General features: G+C 43.3%; 1 non-coding gene across 1 annotated transcript; it reads left to right on the forward strand.

The window, feature by feature from the left end:
* The first annotated feature begins 8,620 nt into the window (after nt 1-8,620).
* LOC112849190 (U1 spliceosomal RNA) lies at nt 8,621-8,782 on the forward strand. The gene has a single exon (XR_003222613.2). It is a non-coding gene; the product is annotated as a U1 spliceosomal RNA (small nuclear RNA).
* Nucleotides 8,783-9,546: the final 764 nt, after the last annotated feature.

The raw sequence follows: 9,546 nt of genomic DNA on the forward strand, positions 1-9,546 counted from the left end.
TTCATCATCAGTGATGAAAGGTATAATGAACTTAAAAATGCCTGGCATACAGTAAGCATTTAATAAGTGTTATTTGCTATAATTCTTCCGGTCAATGCCGCAGTGATGATCATCGGGCTGGGGTCTGAGCCCCTCCCCTCCCTACCCCTCCACCCCCACACTCTGATCTTCCACGGCTCTCTGATTCTTCAGGTGACAGACAGTGTTTGGAGGTGACAGACCCTGTGGGTAAGGGCTGTGTGCTGGCTGGAGTGGCCCTGGAATGATGGGGGTGTGATGTAAAAGCTGAGGCTACTGCTTTATTTTCCGCAATTTTGGTTCATAGTGGGGCCAGTTCAGCACTTACAGGGGTTTCAAAGGACGGTATTAAGTAGGTGCCCTGCGTGTTGCACTTTCTCGCCGCATTTCCAGATTGAGGTTTTCAAAGCTATAAGTTGCTTACCAGTATGCTTCTCTTGAGAAATTATGTATTTGGAAAAACTGCTTGGGAAATTCTGCCCCCGCACCTTCTGGAATGTTCTGTATTCTCAGCATCCCCATGCTGTGGACTTACCTTATGGATTAAAATGCCTTTTGGCGAAGTTTTCTAATTAATCACCAATTACACTCTTGGGGAGGATTTAAGGGAGACCTGTGTTTTATTTTTTTTTTATTTTTATTGAGGCCAGCTCCATTGTTTTAGAAGGATCAATTATATTTCTGTGATTTGAAAACAAAACAAAACCCAAAATGCTTTGCCACGAAGCCCATGGAACTCTGGCACTGAAAATGGAGACAACAGTCCTAAGTGATTGGATTGTGGCTTCCGATGGTGTGATCGGACTCCACTGTTCTCAGCAGGAGGAGGGGCAGTGCCAGGCGCCTTTCCCCCTGTCCTGTTGGAGCACATTTAGGGGCACGCTCAGTCGCGAAGCTTCCAGAATGGATGTGTTTTCCATTCCTGTTGAGAGGCAGTGGTTTGTAAATATTGTGAGAAACCCAGAATGAAAAGGTTAAACTAGTACATTTTGGCTGGATGAGGATTAATTAGGAGATGATTTGCAAGGACTATTATTTGTGTGCTACATTTACTGACCTTTCTCCCCCCTGCATAGGATGAAGCTCTGTGCTCTGTGCTCATTATCCTTAAATGTTTCCTTTTCTCTGTATCATCACCCCATTCATTTTATTTGGTAGTTTTAAAATGCAGCAATTTGGAGCAGTAGGCTTCTCTGATTCTTGGGAATTGAACATTTAGCAGGTACAGCTATGCAGGCCTTAGGAAGAGTCTTCATGGTCATTGGGAGCTCTTTGGCACTAAGATTGGGCTCCCGGTCCAGGCTGGCAAGGATCCCAGCAGATACCCTCCAGTGCTCTGTGGGTGGCAGGCACGGCTGAAGGCCTTACAAACAAGTTTTAAAACAATGATCTATTCGGTTGATTAATTGTTTTGATTAACGGGAAGCCTTTTTCACTTATTTCTGTTTTCTTTGTCAGCCTTTGGACCAACTGTCACTTGGTTGCTGCTGTTATCAACCTCAAAAATACAATAGCAAGGTATTTTACTAGCAAAATGAGTTTATTCGGGAAATAACAGAGGAAAGGCAATTTGGGGCAAGGAAACTACGGTGATCCATAGGCAGGCCCCGAGAACAAAGGAGAGGGGCTTGCTCTGATGGAGGAGAGGAGGAAACTGCGGAGGGTTGCTTTGAAGAACAGTTCATTGGCTAAGAACAAGAGTTTGAAGTTGGGGCAGTTTCTCATTGGCCACAAGCTGTGGTGAGCCCATTGTTGCTGGGGCAGGGAGGGGTCTTCCTTCTTTTTCTTAAAAGCATGAGATGAAATTTCTAGGTGAAAAAATGTCCTCCCTTGTCAAGATAATTCGTATCTTCTTTCTACTGGTTATGCCTGCTGCAAGGAGTGCCATGTGTGTGAGAGCGCCCCCTTCAGGGATTCCCCACTCTGTTTTGAAGGAGGCTTCCTTTATTTGTTTTCACCTGTCTGCCGAGAAGAGGCTGGGGGCGAGGAAGATTTCAAGGTGAGGCCTGGGTGTTTTCTGAGATTGCCTAACTCGGCTTTGTCTAAGCGTCCTACAAAATTCACAAGTCGCTTTTGCCTCCAGGGTCACCAAAATGGCGGACAAGAGCCAGGGAGGCGGTGAGGACCTGGAACTTGAGCCGGAGGGGCATGCAGGCCAGGCAATTCTGCTGCTTCTAGCCTGAGGTGATTGTTGATGGAAGAAGTAAGCCGGAAAGGAGAAGGTCCCTCTTGGTTTCTGAGTGCTCGTGTCCAGAGTTGTGGAGTCCAGGATAAGCATAAGTGTGGTACGAAGTCGAAAAGCACAGTTGAATCGTTTCCTCCTGTGGTCTCTTGTTGACCCCTGGCTCTTCCGCTCCAATCATTCTGCTTCTTATCATCTAATGATTTGAAAAAAGGACGTTTGAACTCAAAAAGCAGAGGAAACAGATTTTTTGACTGTTGGACATATTTTCTCCATTTGCTTCAGGCTAGAAAGTCTGCTTAAAAAAAAACACGAGAGGGCACCTGGGTGGCTCAGTGGGTTAAGCATCCAACTCTTGGTTTTGGCTCAGTCGTTGATCTCGCGGTTTCCTGAATTTGAGCCCTGCCTCAGGCTCCGTGCTGCCGGCGTCGAGGCTGCTTGTGATTCTCTCTTTCTGCCCCCCTCTCTCTGCCCCTCCCCGACGCATACTGTCTCTGTCTCTCTCAAAATAAATAAGTAAACTTCAAAAGAAATTATGAGAGGGCAAGAGGAGCTAGAAATAAGGACTAAAACGAGAATCCGTGGTTTTGTTTCGGTTTCATGGAGCTCTGTCTATCTATTCTGCTTTTAAGCGAAGCTTAATTTAAATATGTAAATCTTGATTGAAAAAAGACATGATTTAAGATTTCGAAAACAAGTTGTGTGAAAGCGTTCATCATATCTTAGACCGCAATCCCTTGGTGTGTTATAAGTATGAATTAATTATCGAGGAAACAATTTACATCCAACTTCCCAAGAGTACGTCTAATTGTGCGAAGTGTGCTACCTTAAGACGGTGAAGGTGGGATGCCCTAAAGGTTTGCCCAAGCCCTTAGCGCATGTAGACGTTCAGTAACTACTGAATCCCAATCAGGATGCCTTGACTCTTTGGACTGCTCTGCATTGCTGAATTTTAAATTGCTACCTGCTGACAAGGCAACGTTGAAGGCGAGGGGCAAGTCTCAGTATCAGCAGTAGCTGGACGAGCTTTGATAGGACTAAGAGAGATGCAGTTTCCAGGGCTCTGACATTTCATTCTCGTGTTATATAGCAGCTATAAAAAAGTCACTAGCATTTTCCTGTCTTCCTTACTGATCCACACCAGTAATAGGAGAAATGAGGGTCCCAGCCTCATGCCTAATTTGGTAGCTTACCTGGTGAAAGGAGCCATGAGATACCGCGGCAATAGGGCTCGCGTCAGCAGCTCACCCAAGCAGAAGTTCCCCGCGGAGGCGGCTGAAATCCCCAAGCGTTTCATGTGAAGGCCCCTTTCCTGAAAAACTCAGTATGAATGATTACCGAAGGCCGTTTCTAAAGTTATTTCTATAATGTGCATTTGCCGAAAATGGAAGAAATGAAAGATGCTAATGTTCGAATATTATGAAGCTCGATATTGTACACATCAGGACATTTCACATCGAACTTAATGAGTCACCCAAGTGTTCAGTGACCAGTTGCTTTCTTAAACTTGGAGACTAATTTTTTTTTTTCTTATGGAGGAGTCGACTCGGTACATGGCTTAATATGGAAGATATTACAGCACTGAAAATATTACTGATGCAGATTTTATTCCCAGACCATTGAGTCTATTTAGGTATGTCATACTCATAAAAGCTCATGTTTATTGAAGAGGGTTATTAAATTTACCGTAAGATTTCATAAAGACCCTTTTAGGTGAAAAATGCAGGTAGAAGGGTTTGAGTGGATGCTTTATAAACCTTTTACGAGTCACAAAAAAAGTTCTAAATGCAAATGTATTTTGTGGAAAGTAAAAGCAATTTGTTTTTCTCATTAGGTGCCAGATAGTCAGCTAACGTGAGGATGACAGATTTTGAGATCTATGAAATCAGAGCCAACTTTATTTAACAGAGGACCGCTAGCTGCTTGCGTCCTCTATCAAAATGAGCATCCCATTCTAAAGGTTAGGTACGGATATACAAATGTCTGCCTGGTTTTGGAATGGTTCTGTTTGAACCCTGGATATATTATTGAGAGGACTGCAATACATTTAGTTTAACACACACACACACACACACACTCATGCGTGCACAGGCACGCACACACACACTGTTACAGAATACACTGTAATTAAAGATATTCATCACTGTGTTCATTTGAACCGGTACAATAAGAGTATCTCACACTGTTTCTCTTCATTACTATGCAAGGCCCAGAGCTTATATTTCTTGATTTGGAATGATGCCAGAGAGTCATTTCAATATTTGAGCTTTATACGTTATTATTAATCATGATGATGATGCACTTTTCAATATTCATGGTACTTCACAACAATTTTTATTAGCTCTTTCTCCTAACAGCTGAATCAGGTCAAGAAAAAATTACTACTACTCTGTTGCAGGTGAAGAAACAGAGGCACAGAGAGATACATGACTTGTGGGTCACACACGGATCATTGACAGAGCTGGTATAAAAAGCCACAATCTTATATATTTACCTTCTGACACTGGGGCTTTTCTCACAAATTCTCTCTCTCTCTCTCTCTCTCTCTCTCTCTCTCTCTGAGAATAAATTTTTCATATGAGAAGTTTGAGATCTATTTGGGAAGCTTAAAAAATACCACTGATGGGGCACCTTTGTGGCTCAGTTGGTTAAGCATCCAACTTGGGCTCAGGTCATGATCTCACGGTTCATGAGCTTGAGCCCTGCATCAGGGTCTGTGCTGACAGCTCAGAGCCTGGAGCCTGCTTCGGATTATGTGTCTCCCTCTTTCTCTGCCCCTTCTCTGCTTGCGCTCTGTCTCTGTCTGTCTGTCTCTCTCAAAAATAAACATTGAAAAAAATTAAAAAAATACCACTGAGTAACAGTGTTGGGCACATAATGGGTTTTCAATAAATATTAGCTAAAGAGATGTACAAATATTCACTGGTGGTTCAAAGCATAAGATTTTAAAAATCATGCTTTGTGTAAAAGTAACATATTTTGACCTAATTAATGATAATTGGAATAGGACTCCAGTTAGGGGGTAAGTTGGATATATTGCCTGTTTCAGAGTTAAGTGATAAATCACTGAAGGACAATAACAAGAGCATATGTCTCCAACAGCTTTTCAGAAAAGGTGTGATGTTCTAAATGTAAACTAGTGGGGACCAAAGAGGTAGCGAAGATTTATATGCTCTCTGTTGGCAGAAATAGATTTCTTTCCTTAGCCTAATAATGAGGATGCGTTACAAATGTTTATCCAGTAACCTCAGTTAAAATTATAAAACAAATGCACTATAATTAAGATGCCTACAAACCCCAAAGGGCCATCTCAGCCTTAATACCATCAAGACTGTTTGCATCCCAGGAACCCACGTCTTCCCGGTAGATGGGGGAAACGTAACAATGGGAATGCCATATAGTTTGGGGCCGCGGACAAGACAAGCACATGATCCTGTTGGTTAATCTGTACGCATCAAGTATCTTGGTGTTTCACTACCACATTGCTCTTGAAATGTCGGGGTCTGGTGTCTTGACAAACTCTAATTTAGGAGGTGTAAATATAATTCACTCAATTTTTACTCAAAAGGTATGTAACATTATGGGTGATCTTTCTTTAAAGTTATGTTGTGCAGTTAAATCCCTGTTCACAGAAAGTGTCTAATCCGCAGGAGGGACACTGAGCCCTGTGGCGTACGGAACAATCTTTGCTCATTGCTTTCTGCTGTAATGATGGGGCGAAACGGGTGCTGCAGCAGAAGAGAGTAGGATAGACGTTTGTCTCTGTTTCGATGTTCAGTGTTTATGGAAGCACAGTTCCCGTACAACGTTATGTTACCTTCAGTCTGTTTTTAGGCTGTCTATCGGATCATTCCTCCTGGGGCCCACTTTTTGACACTTCTTGGATTTTGAATCATTTGGCACAATTAAACAAGCCAATTTTCAGTTTATTTTTAAAGGTATTATCATCGGTCGTGCTGGGAATCAGAATTCAAAGCTTAACACAACCCGTGTGCATGCAACGAAAATGTTTTCTAACTAGACTTGCTTGTTTGGACCCAATTCCTACCCTTAACCCTGTTTGAATCACCTTTAGCAGTGGACTGAGCAACCCTGGACCAAACAACACAGCCTTTTTATGCCTGAACATTTGGTGGATCCAGAGCACTTGAGATAGTCCTGTCTTTTTTCTTTTTTTTCCTTTCGATTTTTAAAAAATGCTTATTTTTGAGAAGGCAGACAGGGGCAGAGAGAGACTGAGACACAGGGTCTGAAGCAGGCTCCAGGTTCCCAGCCGTCAGCAGAGAGCCCGATGCGGGGCTCAAACCCACGAACCACGAGATCATGACCGGAGCCGAAGTCGGAGGCCTAACCGACTGAGCCACCCAGGCGCCCCTAGGTAGCCTTGTCTTCACGGGGGCAATGCTATGTTACACCCTCGTGTTCAATTTGGGGCTTCATTCAGCAAATGCTTATTGTGTGTGAGGCATAGCAGTGAATCGGCTAAGACCTCAGGATAGAATCCTTAAAACTAGCATCTGCTGTACTCTCATTAATTAAATATGTTGACCCGAGTTTGGGATGGCCTGACCCTGAAATCCTGGAGGAGAGATCCCACTCTGCTGATACTGGCAGCTTGAGAAGAGCCACACTGATATAAGGCAGCAAGGGTCACCCATAAAACAGGCATAGTAACAGCACTATGTTTATCACGTTCGGTAAAATGTTGGGCAAAGGAATGTATCCAGGCTTGTGTGACAGCAGAGTCTACTTGTCCCCGTCACCACATCATCTGCTTTGCCGGCAATACATTTCCAATGACTGAGCACATTATGCACAGTAGGTGGGATTAGAATGTTTTCAGGAAGCTTTAACGCCTTCCTATCTCGTGAATGGTTTCCTTAGGCAAATACTGATTTTAAAACATGTGCTTCCCGAAGAGCACACTTATCGTGATGAGCACTGAGCAACGCGTAGAATGGTTGAATCGCTCTGTTGTACACCTGAAACTAATATAACCCTGTCTCTTAATTATACTGGAATTAAAATGTAAAAATGTTTGCGCCTACACAGTTAAGGGGCAATCGCGTTAAATGGGTACTGAAACTCGAGTTTCTGCCGTTTGTTCAACCACCGTCTCTTCCCCCCCCCCGCACCCCACCCATGCTCAAGAGAAGAGAGAAACAAGATCGCGTTGACGCACAAAGAAAACAAAAACCGAACTCCCCAGATGATTTGGGTCACCTACTCTTGCAAAGACTTGTGGGCGCCCGCTCTCAAATCTGGAACCACTACGAACTAAAGGGAAGTTTGGCACCCCTCTCCCTCTCCCATCGACTGTTTGCATAGTTGGAAATAACTTCAAATCGGTTAGACACTTGCAGTAAAATTGCCCTTTGCTTTTGAAAACCTACAAATCGTAGGGAGGGCTCTTTGCTGTTGTAATGATAACATTGCAAAATTTGAATGAAGAATGATAGCAACAACCGTAGCAATAATGATAGCTAATCTACAGTGATCACATGCTGTGTGCTAGTTACTGTTCTGGGGGCTTTTGTGTTTTTACTCACTGAATGCAAGTAACTGTGAAGTAGGGAGTACAATTACCCCATTTTATGGAGGAGGACACTGACGTACGGGGGGGATTGGTAATTGTCTAAGATCACAGAGCTAGTAAGCGACAGAGCTGTGTTATGGACCCAGGCAGTCTGGCTCCAGACCTTGCATTCTTAAATAAACAACTATATATACCCTTTTTGTGAAATGATTCAAGTACCTTGTTTTGCTTATGTTTTCCTAATCCGGTAGCTGACAACGCGAAACATCTACATGCATGGTTGTCTCTTTTGGGCTTCGTCTTTCTGGCTGAAAAATTTCCCTTTTGTATACGCGCACCCGGTAAGAAAGCAAAACCGTGCGAAGGATCCAGTGTGAAGGATGTCTCTTGCCCAGTTGCAATCCCTTCCCTCTCCCTGGCCAGAGGCAAACCTTGTCCCTAGTTGCTTGCGCCTCCTCCCAGGGAAATGCTGTGCACATAGAAGCTTATATTTCAAATCCCTTTAAAAAAGGGGTTGAAGTTCCTGAACAGACAGTTTTAAACAACAGCCGGCTCACATCAGTGACACAAACGTGTCCTGGAAAACCAAGAGCCCCAGACACTTCGACAGTCATATTCAGTTGGGCATATTGGCCGGGACACTCAAGTTTATGCTGTCCCCCGCTCATGGGAAGCACGGCTAAGAAGGTTATAAATGTGACATGTTTAGTCCACCGGGACCCAGGTAGACACCGTGCTCAGAACCCTTGGCCATTTGCTTCTTACAGCACCACCGACTAGTGCCAGCAGGTCCCGCTTCAAAGACAGTCTGTCCCAGAAGAAACACACACATTTTTTTTTTTTCCAGTGGGGGCACCAAATTCTAGCTGAGATGAGGACGTGGCATATTTCCCCGGCAGGGGAGATACCGTCATCACGAAGGTGGTGTTCCCAGGGTGAGGCTTACCCACGGCACGACAGGTAAGCTGCTGACCTCTGCAGTTTACCCAGCGGTGGGAAACTCGACTGCATCGTTTGTGGTGGGGAACCGTGTTCACACTTCAAAAAGATGGTGTATCTATGTGTCCAAATCAAGGTAGAAATATGAGAGTTTGACAAACAATGCTTGCTGTTTTAAAAAAGTACATTTTCACTGCTCTAGCCAGCCCACCTCTAGAAATGTATCCGAAGGCTTAGGCTACATAGTTGCTCCTGACAGACAGCTGGGGACAAACCAAAATAACCAGCCGGTCACGACACTCGGTGAAATAAATTGCGTTAACTGAATAGAGAGTCAGCTCGCCACTAAGAAAATGAAAAGAATATTAAGTGGCATAAAAAGTTGCTTCTAATACACAGCTAAGTACAAAGAACAATATGTAGGGAAGGTTGTATACAGAGCAACGTTATTTATTGGAAATGGGGAGTGTAATAAGACAGACCATGGGTGAGGGCTAGTGGAATGATTTACAAAAATATTAACCTTTTCTAGGCGGTAATAGGCAATTTAATGGAGGCTTTTCAGTGCTTATGTAAAATCTAAGAAACTTAACAGGGGATGCTTTTTAGCTGTATTGAAAATAAAACAAAAAGATTTTTTAAAAACTTAAGAATAATTAACTCTTGAAGAAACCGGTTATAGAGTATTTACCAACCAGTCATTGAAACAGTTTTTTCTTGGTTATAATCTAACATTTTTTCGAACATCTGCTAGCTTATCTGTCTCCTACCTTTGAAATTGAACGCCTTCATGATCCACTGATTAAAATAACATGTGACCCCTTCACAATGTCTTCGGACTCTTATCTGGCAGGCAATTATTGTTTTTAAT

The sequence above is a fragment of the Puma concolor genome, chromosome C1, assembly GCF_028749965.1.
Source record: "Puma concolor isolate L17-30 chromosome C1, mPumCon1.1.hap2, whole genome shotgun sequence".
NCBI lineage: Eukaryota > Metazoa > Chordata > Mammalia > Carnivora > Felidae > Puma > Puma concolor.